Raw genomic sequence first — 17,090 nt, 5'->3', positions numbered from 1 at the left:
GACATTTGGCCCATCAAATCCACACCAACCCTTTGAAGAGTAACCCCCCCCCAGTCTCATTCTCCACATTTACTCCTGACTAATGCACCTAACACTATGGGCAATTTAATATGGCCAATTCACCTGATCTTCACATCTTTGGATAGTGGGACGAAACCCGCAGATACAAGGGAGAATGTGTAAACTCCACACATACAGTGGCCTGAGGTGGGAATCAAACCTGGGTCCCTGGTGTTGTCGGGCAGCAGTGCTAACCACTGAACCACTGTGCCACAATAGCCTGGGGTTACTCAGTCAGTCACATCCTCATGATATCACCAATTCTCTGTGAACAGAGAAACGATTGTCCCGATATGTCTGTTTGAATGGCATATTTATCGAGGGTAAAGGCACAGGAAAGCACGGGTGTGTGAGAAGATTTCCACAGACAGAGTACTTCACCTCAAGGCTGCTAGGACCCGTATCTCTCTTAGCTAGGTGCTGATTTCCATGGATAGCTGTCCAGCAATAAAACCCATCGTCATGGCTATAAACCTCAGTTCCCCCAACCCCCGCCATCTACAATCCACCATTGTCATAACACAATAGTTTGAAGCAGATTGAAACACCAGCCTGTGCAATAATTAACCTGTTCGGGACAGATTCTGGATAATCAAGTGATCTCTCTTCTCTCTCTCTCTCTCTCTCTCTTTCCAAGAATCTCATTTCTTGGCAGTCTGTCTGATGTGGTGTCCATCTGCTGTGTCTGTGTACTTGTGTCTGGAGAATATTCTATCCTCCATTCGCCATCAGCCTGCAGGCCCAAGTGGGAATTGAGCCATAATTCTCACTTCCCGCAAGTTGACAAATATCCATCGTGACCTCTGACCCCGGTGGCTTTGAGAGGTTATGTCATGACCCCTCACGGACTTTAATAGTTTCCTGCTCTCCTGGGTAATGCCTCAAGTTTCAGACTTTGCACAATCCATTTCATCACAAAAACCGATGCTGGAAATCCAAACTAAAAGAGAAAACGCTGGAAGACATTTAATAGATCTGGCAGCAGGTGTCAAGTGAGAGAAACAGACTTAGTGTCTCACATCCATGAGGTTTCATTAGAACTTAAAGATTTTAAATATGAATAAATTTAAAATGCAGAGTCAGAGGAAGGGCACAGGTGTGCAAAGAACAAAAAGGTAAGCACTCTGACAAAGTCAGTGATGCTGCAAGTCAAAAAGAGTTAATAATGGAACAGAAGAGAAATAAATGCCAAATTTTGTAAGTGCTGGAAATCTGAAGCAAACACAGTGAATGCAGGAGAAACTCAGCAGATATGGCAGCATCTATGAAGAGAAACAGGGTCCTCAGGAAGCAAGTGTACAAATCTCCAACTACCTAATCTACGGAAACCTTTAAGGAGAGCCTTTTCAACATGTGACAGGGTTTGCAGATTACACATGAGATTTATTTCAGAAACTATTAAACCAGAGTAGAAACAAATCATCTCTATTCCCACAGAAATGCTGAGGAAGGAAAATATGTTTGTTTTTTCATTCATTTATGAAATGTGGGCATTACTGGCCAGCATTTATTGCCCATTCCTGATTCCCCAGAGGATGGTAAGAGTCAACCACATTGCTGTGGGTATGGAGTCACATATAAGCCAGACCAGGGAAAGATGGCAGATTTCCTTTGTTAACTCCCATCAGCAAACCAGACAGCTTCTTCCTGACAATTGACCACCATTAGACTCCTAATTCCAGATTTTCAATCATGTTCAAATTTTATCATCTGTTGTGATGGGATTTGAATCTGAGAGTCCTGGGCATTATTTGGTTTCTGAGTTATTACCCAGTGACAATGCCACTCAGATCAGGCCTGCCTCAAAAGTGAGATCATTTCCATCAAAGCAGGCATCTTTACCATCCGTCTTCTTATTTATTTTGTTGATTTAAGCATGTTTTCTGGGCTATTGCATTCTTATCCTCAAATAATGTTAATTTCAGAGAGTTGGAGGGTGGAGTTATGGCACTTTCACACTATTGGAGTAAATAACAGACAGGAATTTATGAGCTCTATTCCTCAGTTACATTCTATCTTATAAATTCCCAGCCACAGCAGACTGACACACCATTCAAAAATCTTCCACATCAACTTTTTGACATCCTTAAATCCTTACATCACTCAGTCTTTAGTTGCCAAAACCAAAATCAATCTGTCTTGAAAATACTTACTGCTTGAACATCCTCTTGAAAAGAGAATTTCAAATATTCTCCAAACTTTGAATGAGGAACTTCTCCTCATCTCAGTCCGAAATAATCGATTTTTTATCCTGAGACTGAGACATTGAGTTCCAGAGTCATAGCGATGTACAGCATGGAAAACACTCCCTGTGGTCCTACTGGTCCATGCTGATCAGGTATCCTAAATTAGTCTAGCCCCATTTGCCAGCATTTAGCCCATATCCCTCTAAACCCTTCTATTCACATACCCATCCAGATGTCTTTTAAATGCTGTAATTGTACCAGCCTCCACCACTCCGACAGCTCATTTCGAACCTGCACCTCTGTCTTTGAAAAAGTTGCCCCTGAGGTCCCTTTTATATCTTTCCCCTCTCACCCTAAACCTACGCCCTCTAGTTCTTCACCCCAGGGAAAATACCTTGTCTACTTACTGGATTAGTGGTGCTGGAAGAGCACAGCAGTTCAGGCAGCATCCAACAAGCAGCGAAATCGACGTTTCGGGCAAAAGCCCCTCATCAGGAACGATTTCGCTGCTCGTTGGATGCTGCCTGAACTGCTGTGCTCTTCCAGCACCACTAATCCAGTATTTGGTTTTCAGCATCTGCAGTCATTGTTTTTACCTTGTCTATTTACCCTATCCATGCCCCTCATGATTTTATAAATCTGCATAAGGTCACCTCTCAGCGTCCGATGCTCCAGGGAAAACAGCCCCAGCCTATTCAGCCTCTCCATATAGTTCAAATCCTGCAACCCTGACAATATCCTTGTAAATCTTTTCTGAACCTTTTCAAGTTTCACAACATCCTTCCAATAGGAGGGAGACTAGAATTGCACACAATATTCCAAAAGTGGCCTAACCAATGTTCGCAACATGACCTCCCAACTCCTATATCCAATGCTCTGACCAATAAAGGAAAGAATACCAAACACTTTCTTCACTATCCTATCTACCTGTGACTCTACTTTCAATGAACCATGAACCTGCACGGCAAGGTCTCTTTGTTCAGTAACACTCCTCAGGACCTTATATGTGTAAGTCCTGCCCTGAATTGCCTTTTCAAAGTGTAGCACCTCACATTTATCTCAATCGAACTCCATCTGCCACTCTTCAGCCCATTGTTCCAACCAATCAAGATCCCGTTGTACTCTGTGGTAACCTTCTTCGCTGTCCACTACACCTCCAATTTGATTTGACTTGATTTATTATTGTCACATGTACTGAGATATAGTGAAAAGTATTGTTTTAAGGGCTATCCAGGCAAATCATACCTTACAGGGGAAAATGAGGACTGCAGATGCTGGAGATCAGAGTTAGGAATGTGGTGCTGAAAAAGCACAGAAGGTCAGGCAGCATCTGAGGAGCAAAAGAATCGACATTTTGGACATGAGCCCTTCATCAGGAATAAGGCTTGTGGGCCTGGGGGGGGGGGGGGGGGGGGGGGGGGGGGGGGTGGAGGTAGCGGGGTTGGGGGAAGGTGGGGTTGAGAGATAGTTCATACCTTGCATAAGTACATGAGGGTAATAAAACAGATTGCAGAATATAGTGTTACAGCAACAGAGAAGGTGCAGAGAAAGTTAACTCTACTATGTGAGAGATCCATTGAAAACTCTGAAAACAGCGTGGAAGAAGCTGTTCTTGAATTTGTTGGTATGTGTACTCAAACCTTTTGTATCTATTGCCTGATGGAAGATGGTGGAAGAAAGAATAACTAGACTGAGAGGAGTCTGATGATGTTAGTTGCTTTCCTGAGGCAGCAGGAAGTGTAGACGGAGTCAATGGATGGAAAGTTGGTTTTCATGATGGACTGGGCTGTGTTCACAACTCTGTGTCATTTCTTGCAGTCTTGTGAAGAGCAGTTGCCAAACCAAGCTATGATGCATCCAGATAGGACGGTGTATCCGAAAAAGTTGATAAGTATCAATGCGGACATGCCATATTTCCTTAGCTTTCTGTCGAAGTAGAGGTGTTGGTGTATATCTCCATGACTCTATGACTCCATAAACTCTGTCCAGCCCACTTGTGATTTTGAAAACATCTCTTAAATATCCTCTCAGCCTTCTTCTTTCCAAATTGGAAAACAAACCCAACTTCTTCAATCTAACCTCATCACTGAAATATCTCATCCCTGGAACTGTTCATGTAAGTCAATTTTGGGGTTTGCACCTTTTCTATAATGTGATACTCATCGTGTACACAGTACTCCAGCTGAGGTCCAACAAGTATCTTGAACAAGTTCAACATCACCTCCCTGCTCTCTGCTCCTTCTACCTATTCATAATCAAGAAACAATGTTTGTTTTTTTTAACAATCTTCACCTGTCTTGTCGCTTTCAATGATCTGTGCACTCAGATCCCTCTGCTAAAGGCAGAATGCTGTGGATGCTGGAACTCTGAAGCAAACACAAAGTGTGCTGGAGAAACTCAGCAGATCTGGCAGCATCTTTGGAGAGAGAAACAGAGTTACGTGTCAAGTCTGGTATGGCTTTTCTTCAGAACTCTGTTCTGAAGTTCTTTGTTCTGAAGAAGAATCATACCAGACTCAAACTGTTAACTCTGTTTCTCTCCTCACAGATGCTGCCAGACCTGTTTAGTTTCTCCAGCATTCTCTGTGTTTGTTTCATGCTTCTCTGCTCTTGCGCCCCCTTTAAAATTGTACCCCATATTTTATATTGCTTTTCAATGTTTTTCTCAACAAACTTTACAGCTTTCCTCAAACAAGGGGCAACAGTTTTGCTTTAAAATGATTAATTCAATTCTCAATGGTAACATGCTATGGAGCAGCCATTGCTAAATGGGCAGGCTCCCCTCAGTTTTAGCTGGGATTTGGGAGTGGGGTGGGTGGTGTGGGGAGGTGGTGGACAGGTGTCATGATGTCCTGGAAACTCCAGTTCATTATGCTGATAGAAACTTGTGTAGAATGATCCCTCTTGGGCTCTTTGGTGAAGGAAACTGCCATTCTTGTCTGGTCTGACTGACACCAAGGAACAGGAGAATCGACATTTCGGGCATAAGCCCTTCTTCAGGACGCTTATGCCCGAAACATCGATTCTCCTGCTCCTTGGATGCTGCCTGACCTGCTGCGCTTTTCCAGCAACACATTTTCAGCTCTGATCTCCAGCATCTGCAGTCCTCACTTTCTCCTGGTCTGACTGACATGTGAGTCTGGACCCACAGCAATGTGGTTGACTCTTAACTACCCTCTGAGTAATTAGGGATGGGCAATAAATGCTGGCCTTGGCAGTGACACTCACATCCTGCAAACCAATGAAAAACATTTCTTGCAAATGCAGGATATCACTGGGAGTCTGTCTTCTGAAGCAGGTTAAAGAAAATAGATTTGAAAAAAAGAGGGGCCAAAGAATTGGATTTTAAAAAATATTGTGAGATTTTTATTGAAGGCAGCACTGTCAGCTCAAAATTCCTCTCTAAATTACAGAGATTTTGGTGAGAGGCATGGTGTAATGGTAACTGGGTAATAATCTAGCCCTCCCCCTTCCTTCCCCTACCAGGTTAATGCTCTGTGACCATGAGTTTCAATCTTACCATGACAAATGGCCTGAATCTTAAAAGAAAACTACTGAGAAAAAAATCTAGTCTTATTGCACCCAAGTAACCATTGTCAATTATTGTAAAATTTTCGGTCCATCGTATTTTTAATGGAAGGAAATCTGCCATCCTTAACCAGTTTGGCCTTAATGTGACTTCAGAACCACAGCAATATGGTTGGCTGTTAAACCTTGTTTGGACAGTTAGATTGGGGCGATAAATGCTGGCCTATCTAGAGATGGCCAAAACTCAGTAACAAATAAAAAAAATCGACTCCAAATTTGGCCTTATCCAATTGTTGCTGGACTTGAGAAAAGTCAAGTCAGCCATGGGCTTATCAAAAGGTGGAATAGGCACAAGGGACCAAACAGCCAATCCTGTTCCCATATCTTATAGGGCAACGACCAATCCTGAGTCTCTCTACTGTGACAGTGCCTTAATTATCCAGGCCAGCCAAAGTAGACCCAATCCATCTCCTGAAGACCAACTAGCGATAGAGAGTTGATGCTGATCTTGCGACTGACATCCACAATCAGCCAGTGAATATGAACAGTTAACAATGAACAATAAGATATAAATCAACTCATTAAAAGCAAGATAAAAATATCAGATCAATTAACATGGAAAGTGAGAACAGAGATGTGAAATTAAGAGGGCATTTTCTGTTGGACTTCTTAAGATAGGTGTACATTATAACAGATCAATATGTCCTGTTGTCTCATTACCAACAATGAATGTCATACAATGTTAAGAGTTAAGATGTCCTCAGGGAGCAATTGGGTCCTCAATTAGGGACTAATTAGACTTGGAATGAAGGCTGTACAGCTGGCTGTCATTCTTGATCCTCATCCATACAAACACTGAAAAACATCATTAATCTTTTATGTCCATGAACCTAGTTATGTGCCTCAGTGCAACTGAGATCATTTTCCTTTCACTGAAACAAGAAAACTGTGCCGTTGTTATGCCAATTACAGGAAAATCTCACAAAAACAACAACAACATGCAATTCTGCAACACCCTTCTATAGTGAATGTAGTGAGGTCAACCAGGTAGGTCTCATAGAACATGAGTTCCCTGCTTGAGACTGTTAGTCTGGTCCAATCAGGGAGCTATGGCTGACAGATATAGACAATAGACAATAGACAATAGACAATAGATGCAGGAGTAGGCCATTCAGCCCTTCGAGCCTGCACCGCCATTCAATATGATCATGGCTGATCATTCCCAATCAGTATATAAACAGGAGTGTCAGAGATTCTGTTCATCTGGATCAGTATCAATGACTCTGTACATGGAAATAAAGGGTGACAGAATACTGGCCTCTGTGGAGTTCTTTCACCCTCAATGTAGTAAAACATTCCAGGGAATAGCACAGAATTTGTTCTTAAGCAGAATTTAACACCTTAACCATATAAGGAAGGTCTAAGAGATAGATTTGAAGAAGAGGGGGTGTTTGAGAAGGAATGGAACTATGTTCCATAACTCAGGGCCTAGTGAAGGCCAGAGTCTGAGACGTATGAATATTTGAAATGGTTGTAAGTTAGGAGGGGATATGACTGTGTTGCTTCGTGTTGGAGAATCTAGAATGAAGGGTCACTGTTTGGAAATGAGTATGTGCCCACTTAAGATGCAGATAAGGATGTTTTTTCACTCTTAGAAGATCTTCAGTCCTTGGAGCTCTGTTCCTCATATGATGATGCTACCCCTTTAACAAGAGGGGTTATAAAGTCAGTGGTGCTGAAATGGCAAACATACACTGCCTAAGTCAACAATCAGAGGAGGCCTTTAAGTTTTTTTTTAATGCAATTGTACAATGAAAAGACAGTGGCCAGTTCTTCTAGTTCAGGTTTTTTTGAAGCTGGTTTGGTTTTAGTGGGCAGTCAGAAGGGACTGGTAGCAGAGAAGCAACTACAGTGAAAAGAGCTTCCATGCTTCAACAGAGGTGTTGCCTGAACTTCCTCTCTGAAATCTGTTTGACTTTACTATTTGCTACGGGGCGTGTTTATGGAGTGTTGCGGGAATTGGAATAGCTTTGTTAAGTTGTGATTTTGAGTTGTTGGGTATCAAATAGTTAATCAAATAGTTAAGTTATTGAAAATTTGTTTTGTTTGTGTTTCAGCCGTAGTGTGTAAATAGCTTCTGTTTTGTTTAAAGCTGAGTGGTTTGACCAGCTGCATCACTCCTTGAATATCCACTCCACATCTGCCTTTTAAAATGAAAAGTTAGGGCCTGGGCTACCTACCTTGAGGGGGTCTGGCTTGATCCATAACACTCAAAAGATGGTGGATGCAGAGATCTTGAATATCTGCAAGGCAGAGTTTGATAGTTTTGTGTTGAGTAAGTGATTGAAAGGTGATTAAATGGGAATGAAGTTACAGTCAGATCAGGAAATGATCTGATGAAATGGGTAAGCAGGAGTGAGGAGCTGACTGACCTGCCACTGCTTTATGATGACTCATATGTTGGTGTCAGGTTAAAAGAGCAAAATCTTACAATTACGTGACAAAGTGTCATTTTCATTGAGTCTTATGGAGGGTTTCTCTCTGAAAGTCTGAGTGAGTTTATCATCCCAAACCTGCCCATTAAGTACCTATCACTGATCTATGGTACCTTCTCACCTGATGCTAAGCTGATTAGATTAGATTCCCTACAGTGTGGAAACAGGCCCTTCAGCCCAACTAGTCCACACCGACTCTTCACAGAGTAACCCACCCAAATGCATTCTCTCTAAATAATGCACCTAACTCGATGGGCAATTTAGCATGACCAATTCACCTAACCTGCACATCTTTGGACTGTGAGAAGAAACCGGAGCACCCAGAGGAAACCCACACAGACAGGGGGAGAATCGAACCCAGGTCCCTGGCACTGTGAGGCAGCAGTGCTAACCACTGAGCCACTGTGCTGCCCACAATTTTCCTGCTTTTTATGTCCATGGACACTTTGATAAAGGTATGGATATCACTGTCTTATTTAATCAATACCTTGGCGAAAACACCTGGGCATGTAAGAACAGGAGTAGGCCATTCAGCCTCTTGAGCCCGTTATCCATCCAATGAGATCATGACCAATGAGATCATCATCCAAGGCCAAACTCCACATACTTGCCTTTGGCACATTTCTTTTAAAACCTCTGCTTAATTTTTTTTAAAGTCTATCTCAGGCTTAAAATTGGCAACTGAACCACCATGCATTCAAGTGTGGAAGAGAGTTCCAAACCTCTACTACCCTTGTATAAAAGCTTTATTATATTCACTAATGGGATGTGGGCACCTCTGGCTAAGCCAATTATATTGCTTATCCCCTAGTAGTCCAGAAAGCAGTCAAGAGTCAACCACACTGATCTGTGTTTCAAAGTCACATTGAGACTGGACCAGCAAAAGGCAACATATTTCCTCTCCTCAAAGACATTAGTGAACCAGATGGCTTTTTCCTGACAATTGGCAATGGTTTCAAGGTCATCATTACACTCTTAATTCAGATGCTTTCTCCACCATCAGCCATGGTGGGATTTGAACTCAGATCCCTAGAACGTGGGCAGCACGTGGGCATAGTGGTTAGCACTGTTGCCTCACAGCACCAGAGACCCGGGTTCAGTTCCCGCCTCAGGCGACTGACTGTGTGGAGTTTGCACGTTCTCCCCGTGTCTGCGTGGGTTTCCTCCCACAATCCAAAGATGTGCAGATCAGGTGAATTGGCCATGCTAAATTGCCCATAGTGTTAGGTAAGGGGTAAATGTAGGGGTATGGGTGGGTTGCGCTTCAGCGGGGCGGTGTGGACTTGTTGGGCCGAAGGGCCTGTTTCCATATTGTAAGTAATCTAATCTAATCTATTAGCTAAATTTCTGGATTAGTAGTCTAGCAATAATACCACAAGGCTGTTGTCTCCCCTAAACGTTTCCTACTATCTCTCTTGAATGGTCTGGCCCTAATTCCCACACTGTGCCCCCTAGTTCTATAATACCCAAATGGGGGAAATAGCTTATCTCGATCCATCCTGTCTTCTCCTGTTCATATCTCGAAGACTTCAATCAGTTCACCCCTTAATCACTTAAGGAAGTGGTCTTAGAAATAACAGATGCATCAGTGATCATTTTCCAGCATTCTGTACACTTCGGAAGAGTTCCAATGGGTAGCTAATATAACACCACTTTTTATAAAAGGCAGGAGAGAGAAAATGGGGAATGATAGGCCAGTTAGCCTGACATCAGAGGTGGGGAAATGCTGGAGTCCATCATTAAGGATGTAATAACTGAGCATTTGAAAATGTGGGCAGAATCAGTCCTAGTCAGCATGGATTTACTGAAGGGAAATCATGCTTGACAAATCTTCTGGAATGTTTTGAAGATGTGACCAGTGGAGTAGACAAGGGTGAATCAGTGGATGTTGTGTATCTAGACTTTCAAAAGGCTTTTGACAAGGTTCCACACAAGAGATTGGTAAGGAAAATTACAGCTCATGGTTTCGGAGGTAATGTATTGATGTGGATAGAGAGCTGGCTGGCAGACAGGAAGCAGACGATTGGAATAAAGGGGTCCTTTTCAGAGTGGCAGGCAGTGACGAGTGGGGTACCACAGGAATCAGTGCTGGGACCCCAGCTGTTTACAATATACATTAAAGGTTTTGATGAAGGAATTGAATGCAATATCTCAAAATTTGCAGATGACTCTAAGCTGGGTGGCAGTGTGTGCTTTGAGGAGGATGCTAGGACGCTGCAGGGTGACTTGGGCGGACTGGCTGAGTGGGCAAATACTTGGCCAATGCAATATAATGTGGATAAGTGTGAGGTCATCCACTTTGGTCACAAAAACAGGAAGGCAGATTAGTAACTGATTGATGGCAGTTTAGGAAAAGGTGAGGTGCAGCGAGACCTGGGTGTCATGGTGGACCAGTCACTGAAGGTTGGTGTGCAGGTGCAGCAGGCAGTGAGGAGAGCTAATGGCATGCTGGCCTTCATAGTGAGAGGATTCGAGTATTGGAGTAAGGATGTCTTGCTGCAGTTATACAGGGCCTTGGTGAGGCCACATCTTGAGTATTGTGTGCAGTTTTGGTCTCCTAGTCTGAGGAAGGACATGCTTGTTACATGCCGAAGGTTCACCAGACTTATCCCTGGAATAGTAGGACTGCCATATGAGGAAAGACTGGATCAATTGGGGCTTGTGCTCACTGGAATTCAGAAGAATGAGGGCGGATCTCATAGAAACATATAAAATCCTAAAGGACTGGACAAGCTAGATGCAGAAAGAGTGTTTCCAATGTTGGGGAAATCCAGAACAAGGGGTCACAGTCCACGAATAAGGGGGTAAGCCAATCAGGACTGAACCGAGGAAAATTTGGGCCAAAGGGCCTGATTCTATGCTGTATTACTTTATAACTCTATGAGTCTAATTTCTTCACTCGGAGAGTTGTGAACCTTTGGAATTTTCTCCCACAGGAAGCTGTTGGGGCCAGTTCATTCGATAGATTCAAGAGGGAGCAGGATGTGGCCATTGTGTCTAAAGGGATCAAGGGGGATGGGGAGAGGGCGGGAATGGGATACTGAGATTACATGGTCAGCCATGATCATATTGAATGGTAGTGCAGGCTTGAAGGGCCAAATGGCCTGCTCCACTCTCTATTTTCTGTGTTTCTATGTTAACCTTTTAAATTCCAGAGAAAACAGGCCTAATTTGTGTAGTCTCTCCTCATAACCTAACCCCTGAAGTCCAGATATTATTAGAACATAGAACATAGAACAATACAGCACAGAACAGGCCCTTCGGCCCACGATGTTGTGCCAAACATTTGTCCTAGCTTAAGCACCTATTCATGTACCTATCCAATTGCTGTTTAAAGGTCACCAATGATTCTGACTCTGCCATTCCCACAGGCAGTGCATTCCATGCCCCCACCACTCTCTGGGTAAAGAACTTACCCCTGACATCCCCCCTATACCTTCCACCCTTCACTTTAAATTTATGTCCCCTTGTAACACTCTGTTGTACCCGGGGAAAAAGTCTCTGACTGTCTACTCTATCTATTCCCCTGATCATCTTATAAACCTTTATCAAGTCACCCCTCATCCTTCGCCGTTCCAATGAGAAAAGGCCTAGCACTCTCAACCTATCCTTGTACGACCTATTCTCCATTCCAGGCAACATCCTGGTAAATCTTCTCTGCACCCTCTCCAAAGCTTCCACATCTTTCCTAAAATGAGGCGACCAGAACTGCACACAGTACTCCAAATATGGCCTTACCAAGGTCCTGTACAGCTGCAACATCACCTCACGACTCTTGAATTCAATCCCTCTACTAATGAATGCTAATACACCATAGGCCTTCTTACAAGCCCTATCCACCTGAGTGGCAACCTTCAAAGATCTATGAACATAGACCCCAAGATCCCTCTGCTCCTCCACCTTACTAAGAACCTTACCATTAACCCTGTATTCCGCATTCTTATTTGTCCTTCCAAAATGGACAACCTCACACTTGACAGGGTTGAATTCCATCTGCCACTCCTCAGCCCAGCTCTGCATCATATCTAAGTCCCTTTGCAGCTGACAACAGCCCTCCTCACTATCCACAACTCCACCAATCTTCGTATCGTCTGCAAATTTACTGACCCACCCTTCGACTCCCTCTTCCAAGTCATTAATAAACATTACAAACAGCAGAGGACCCAGAACTGATCCCTGCGGAACTCCACTTGTAACAGGCTGAATATTTACCATCTACCACCAACTCTCTGACTTTGACCGGTTAGCCAGTTCTCTATCCAACTGGCCAAATTTCCCACTATCCCATGCCTCCTGACTTTCCGCATAAGCCTACCATGGGGAACCTTATCAAATGCCTTACTAAAATCCATGTACACTACATCCACTGCTCTACCCTCATCCACATGCTTGGTCACCTCCTCAAAGAATTCAATAAGACTTGTAAGGCAAGACCTACCCCTCACAAATCTGTGCTGGCTGTCCCGAATCAAGCAGTGTCTTTCCAGATACTCATAAATCCCATCTCTCAGTACCCTTTCCATTACTTTGCCTATCACCGAAGTAAGACTAACTGGCCTGTAATTCCCAGGGTTATCCCTATTCCCTTTTTTGAACAGGGGCACAACATTCGCCACTCTCCAGTCCCCTGGTACCACCCCCATTGACAGTGAAGACGAAAAGATCATTGCCAACGGCTCTGCAATTTCCTCTCTTGCTTCCCACATAATCCTAGGATATATCCCGTCAGGCCCGAGGGACTTGTCTATCTCAAGTTTTTCAAAATGCCCAACACATCTTCCTTCCTAACAAGTATCTCCTCTAGCTTACCAGTCTGTTTCATACTCTCCTCTTCAACAATACGGTCCCTCTCATTTGTAAATACTGAAGAAAAGTACTCATTCAAGACCTCTCCTATCTCGTCCGACTCAATACACAGTCTCCCACTACTGTCCTTGATCGGACCTACCCTCGTTCTCGTCCTTCTCATGTTTCTCACATATGCATAAAAGGCCTTGGGGTTATCCTTGATCCTACCCGCCAAAGATTTTTCATGCCCTCTCTTAGCTCTCCTAATCCCTTTCTTCAGCTGCCTCCTGGCTATCCTGTATCCCTCCAATGCTCTGTCTGAACCTTGTTTCCTCAACCTTATGTAAGCCTCCTTCTTCCTCTTTACAAGACATTCAACCTTCCTTGTCAACCAAAGTTCCCTCACACGACCATCTCTTTCCTGCCTGACAGGTACATTATTCTTGTAAACCTGCATTGAACTTCTTCAAAGGCAAATCTATCCTTCCTCAAGTGTGGTGCCCAGATCTGCTCAGAGAACATAAAGTTACAGAGTTAAGATCAAAGAAATGTTCCAAGTGTCACTGCACCGTAAAGAGCACTGGATTCTCAAGAATGTATATGATATCTAGAAACCCCAATGATTACACCAGGTAAGGAACTGTCTTTGTGGAAATATAGATTCTAGCAGAGTCTCCTGATACAGACCAATGTACCTTCTTTATTTGTTGTTAGGAAGGATACAGTCGAAAGATATGGGATAGGCCATTTCTGACTGAGATGAGGAGAAATTTATTCACTTAGAGCGAAATGAGGCTGTAGAATTCTTTATCACAAAAAACAGGTAAGGCCAAAACATTGTAAAATTTCAAGATGGAGTTGTATATTGTTTGGAATTAAAGGGATCAAAGGATATGAGGGGAAACATAGGAGCAGGCAGTTGTCCAGACATGGTAATATTGAATGGAAGAGCAGGCAAAAATCATTGAATCTCTACAGTGTGGAAACAGGCCCTTTGGCCCAACAAGTCCTCACTAACCCTCTGAAGAGTAACCCATCGAGACTGATTCTCCTTTAATCTACATTTAACCATAACTAATGCACCCAACCTACACATCCCTGAATACCATGGCCAATTCACCTAACCAGCACATCTTTGGATTGTGGGAGGAAACCAGAGTATCCAGAGGAAACCCAGTCAGTCACAGGGTGAATGTGCAAGCTCCACACAGATAGTCGCCCAAGACTGGAATCAAACCTGGGTCACTGGAGCTGTGAGGCAGTGGTGCTAACCGCTGAGTCACTGTGCCAATAGACAATAGACAATAAACAATAGGTGCAGGAGTAGGCCATTCTGCCCTTCGAGCCTGCACCACCATTCAATATGATCATGGCTGATCATCCTTAATCAGTATCCTGTTCCTGCCTTATCTCCATAACCCTTGACCAGCCATCTCAGGAGGGATTACAACATAATGTTCATTATATATATTTATGGTGCAATGACACTTGGAACATTCCTTTACTCTTCGGGGTCAGTCCACCTGCACTGTGCAACTTAACCCTGTGACTTCATGTACTCTGAGCAGATCTAGGCACCACACCTGAGGAAGTTCAACACTGGTTTACGAGAATAGCACTTGGACTTCAGGGATTAAGTTATGAGGAGAGATTACACAAATTAGGCCTGTTTTCTCTGGAATTTAGATAATGTTTATTATATATATTTACTGTTATGTATCTCATTGCATTACCAAGAGCACAAGCCTTGCCTGGTAAGACTTATCTGTGGTCTATCCCCCAACACTGTACAGCCTCCAGACTAGCACAGGAGGGTGATTGGTGAGAGCACTCCTCCAACTGGAAGCCATCAGTGGTTGATGCCCAAGCAAATAGCCGCTGTTATAACAAATATTGGCAATAATACTGACCAAACCGCCGCCCCCCCCCACCCCCTGCCCCCGCCCCTGCCCCCACCACAATGGGAATCAGTCAACCAAATAGCATGCTGGAGACTTGTACCCACTTCATCAATGTCAAGTTTCATTCAAACACAGTCTGACACTGCAGCCACCATGATATGCATCAGCAGGAACGACAGAGTTATATCAGCCAAGTGGTGCTGCCTGCCTTCTGATCCAGAACATTGTACACTGCACAAGAAATGAAATTTCGCTGTGTGTTTAATCTTTTCAAAAGGCCAATGCACCATTAATAAATTGCAAAAGCATGGCAGACAGATCACATCAATCCAATGCAGCTTGAATTTCAAAGAACACCAGACTTCAAACATGCTGAGATTTCAATTTTGCAAAACGGTTATCAGTTGCCTGAGAGATTCATGTTTGCAGGGTAGCTATGAGGTGGATAGATGCGGCTAAAGCTGTAGCAAAATCAATAGGCCCCCTTTGAGTCATCACGCTTATTCCCATTTATAAACACGAGCACATAAGACAGGGGGTTTAGACTTCTACTGTCCAGATGCATTTTCTGGTTAAATGGCATTGATTCATTAATCACAACTGATTGGCATGCCTTCAGTAACTGAGGTATGAACCTCTGGAATTCCTCCCCAAATCACTCAGCCTCTCATTTATCGACAAGTTGGAGGCAGAGTAAGACTCTCCAACCAGAGTTCCTCTGCTCCGCCCATTCTTTTGCTTTTTTTCCTTTTTTTTCTCCTTTTCCTTTTTTTTGTCAACTTTTCATTTGAAATTACTCAGAGAGGATTTGAGCAGGCGACTCCAGACTATCGGCCGTCATTGGCGAGTCCCGGAGGGAAGGCTGTTATGGGGCAGTGTGTCGCAGAGAAAGCTGACCTTGGAGCAGCTGAGAGTGGGCTGGAGGTTTGGAGTGCAGCAGGAACAGTTGTTGGATTGGGGTTTGACAATCAGACCATGTGTGGAAACCCTTGTGCTGAGCTACTGCAATGTAATGTTTATTTGTAATTTGGCGAAAGGGATACTGCAGATGCTGGAGATTAGAGTCAAGATCAGTGTAATGCTGGAAAAGCACAGCAGGTCAGGCAGAATCTGAGGAGCAGGAAAATCGACGTTTCGGGCAAAAGCCCTTCATCAGGAATGAGGGCTTCTGATTATTCCTGATGAGGGGTTTATGCTCGACCTGCTGTGCTTTTCCAGCACCATCCTAATCATGACTTTATTTATCATTTGTTTATCTGGCTATAATGTCTATCCTTTTATCTACATCATATTTCTAACTTTTCTATGAATCTCCGCAAAGCAATACAACTACTTTTCTTCTTTTATTCCTCTTTTTGCATCTAAATTAGATTAGATTACTTACAATGTGGAAACAGGCCCTTCGGCCCAACAAGTCCACACCGCCCCGCCGAAGCGCAACCCACCCATACCCCTACATCTACATCTTACCTAACACTACGGGCAATTTAGCATGGCCAATTCACCTGACCTGCACATCTTTAGACTGTGAGAAGAAACCGGAGCACCCGGAGGAAACCCACGCAGACACGGGGAGAATGTGCAAACTCCACACAGAGAGTCGCCTGAGGCGGGAATTGAACCCGGGTCTCTGGTGCTGTGAGGCAGCAGTGCTAACCACTGTGCCACCGTGCCGCCCACAATTTGGACCAAGGTTTTTTTGAACCGACGATGGCTCCATAAAAGGCAACATTATACACTTTTCATTATACTCCTGTACTTGAGTACACATAACAATTAAGGATATTCTAATTCTAGCTCTTCGAAAGCCAATATCCATGACCAAGTCATCCTTTATTTGCGTGTGTAGATATATGACGCTGATCCAGGTAGCTCAGAATAGTTGAATGGAATCCGTGACACTCCTGTTAATTCTTTTTTAAATTTATTTTTGTTCCCTACACTACCGCCTAACTGCGGTAGTGCTTATTTTTCCACCCTGCACCCATGTTGTGTGTGTGCAGGTGTGAGACACAGTGAAAGACACAAGGTGCATGGAGCTTTATTCAGTTTCCACCACCAGGAAGAAAGGAAACACCCGAGTGGCCAGTGACAAGCACTGTCCTTCACATCAAAGGGCAATGCTGTGTGATC

This window comes from Chiloscyllium punctatum, chromosome 20 (genome assembly GCF_047496795.1).
Source record: "Chiloscyllium punctatum isolate Juve2018m chromosome 20, sChiPun1.3, whole genome shotgun sequence".
NCBI classification, from domain to species: domain Eukaryota; kingdom Metazoa; phylum Chordata; class Chondrichthyes; order Orectolobiformes; family Hemiscylliidae; genus Chiloscyllium; species Chiloscyllium punctatum.
This window is presented reverse-complemented; position numbering follows the sequence as displayed.